Raw genomic sequence first — 2,200 nt, forward strand, 5'->3', positions numbered from 1 at the left:
GTCAAACAGTGAAAAAGAGTGAGTATGAGAAAAACTGACCCATTTATTTTAAACCAATGGATCACATACATTTTAAACTGAAGAACATTAAACAATTTAATAAAATAAATTATAATACCCTGAAAAATAAAATGTAATAAAAACAAAATGTATCTTCACTCAAACAAGTGTGTAAACAGATTAAACATCACTCTAATAACAGGAACAAAAAAAAAATAGTAAGAATTAGTCAGTTATTTAAATTGATAGCTACCTTTCTTACTGCTGCATTTTCTGAGCATCATGTGGAGATCAGCCTCTCTCTCCTGCAGGGAGCAGTTTTTATCACTGCCCTCGTCATGTCGCTCATATTCCAAAACAAAAGCTGCGCTCTCCTTTCTTCTGTCAGTTAATCCCAGAGCTAATCTACGGGATGTCAAAACTGTAAGCGTGCTGTCCTCGCTTCTGCCAGCTTAGAACCAGCGACCGGACCAGAGAGGAGGTTCCGAAACAGCGCGGCTGTGTGCGGTCACTGGACCGAGGCTGAACGAACCGAGCCGAACCTCAAAGCTGCTGCCAGGGTGGAGAGTAGTTGTAGCTCCGGTTTAAAACGTTCACGGTTCTGTGTTTCCCCTCGGAAAACTTGTGCATGACAACTTTGCACTTAGCTGCAACTCTGTTTCTGATGAAAATAGAAAGTTCTGCCGACATTCTTGCTAACTTGTTAGYGCAGCATGTTGTTGTGATCACGTGAGCGCTACATGCTGGATCCAAGCTCTGCTGGATAGAAACACTGGAGCGGAGGCAGTGAACTGCTGGATTGGACTGCTAATATCAGAGCGCTTAAATCGGACATTTTTTATGCAGGCCGATAAAATCTGATACTCATTTTTTTTGGCTGATATTGGACTGATATCCGATATCAAAATCAGATCGGGACACCCCTAAAAAGAACAACCTGGTTGCAAATGCATGTTAGAAATAGATGAATATAATTTAATTTTGAACTGGACCTACATTCAGCTCACTGTCTAAGTTCTCTCCTCCCTTCATTGGCTCCTCGTGTGAACTAGAGTCGACTTTAAAATCCTGTTATTAACCTATAAATACCTAAAGGGCCCTGCAGCCCTCCACCTGTCAGAGCTCCTTGGAGGGCTCTGAGATCATCTGATCAGATGCTTCTGGAGGTTCAGGTGTTTTCAGTCATCGGTCCTGAACTCTGTAATAACCTGCTCCTCAACGTTACACAGGTCACTACTGTTCACCAGTTCAAGTCTTTGTTAAAAACCATCTTTTCTCTCTGGTGGTTCATACTGAGTGAACTGATTCAGTTTATGTGTTTATTTTAATGCTTGTCTCGTTCACTAGATGATATTTTTATTTTATTTTTACTTGCTGTTTTTATTGTCATCATTGCTGTGTTACAGTGTTGTGTTTTAATTTTCTATTTGTTGTAAAGCACCTTGATAAGTTTATCTCTTTTAACTGTGCTGTACAAATAAAGATGACTTCATGTTTTAGCCACTTCAGTAGAAAGCAGTACTGAATATCTGAGTATTAGTATCTGAGCTTCTTCATCATCAGTGTTTTTTTTATTTATTTATTTTTACTTCATTTTAACAGATGAAATGTGTAGCAGAGGCAAACAACTTAAAGAGGAACTTACCCCAAAATCAACATTTTTTTGCAGATAAACTGTCTAAACTATGCCCTAAAGGTAATACCTTTCTATTTATGACTAAACGTCAACATTTTGGTCTAAAATTGTTTAAATCTACAATATTGTGTCTAAAAACGTCTTTGTGCTGCTCTCTATGGGTTCAACTATGGCTGCTACGTTTGAATTTCATTATTCGTTCAGAAAGTACCGTATGACGGTGCTGGTACTGTGGAACGTGTCGCAGTACTGTGTGATGTGTCGCAGTACTGTGTGATGTGTCGCAGTACTGTGAGAAGTCACACAGTACTGTGAGAAGTCACACAGTACTGTGAGAAGTCACACAGTACTGTGAGAAGTCACACAGTACTGTGAGAATTAACTCACACATCCTCTTTGTGCTTCAAGAGTTTTGTTTAAGCAAAATACAAAGTTGCTGTGTCATGTAGTTTTGATTGGGCCAAAATACACACACACCCACGCACACACAAACAATGGGCCTCATGTAAGAACCGTTGGTACGCACAGATTTGTTCTTAAGTTGTGCGTACGAGTGATTTAGGA

At 39.5% G+C, this 2,200-nt stretch overlaps 1 protein-coding gene across 1 annotated transcript in view; it reads left to right on the forward strand.

The window, feature by feature from the left end:
• Positions 1-2,200, forward strand: part of adamts17 (ADAM metallopeptidase with thrombospondin type 1 motif, 17) — a gene marked incomplete in the record, with an annotated part of 49,581 nt that overhangs the window by 971 nt on the left and 46,410 nt on the right.

The sequence above is a fragment of the Austrofundulus limnaeus genome, unplaced genomic scaffold (assembly GCF_001266775.1).
Source record: "Austrofundulus limnaeus strain Quisiro unplaced genomic scaffold, Austrofundulus_limnaeus-1.0 Scaffold1682, whole genome shotgun sequence".
In the NCBI taxonomy this organism is placed as follows: domain Eukaryota; kingdom Metazoa; phylum Chordata; class Actinopteri; order Cyprinodontiformes; family Rivulidae; genus Austrofundulus; species Austrofundulus limnaeus.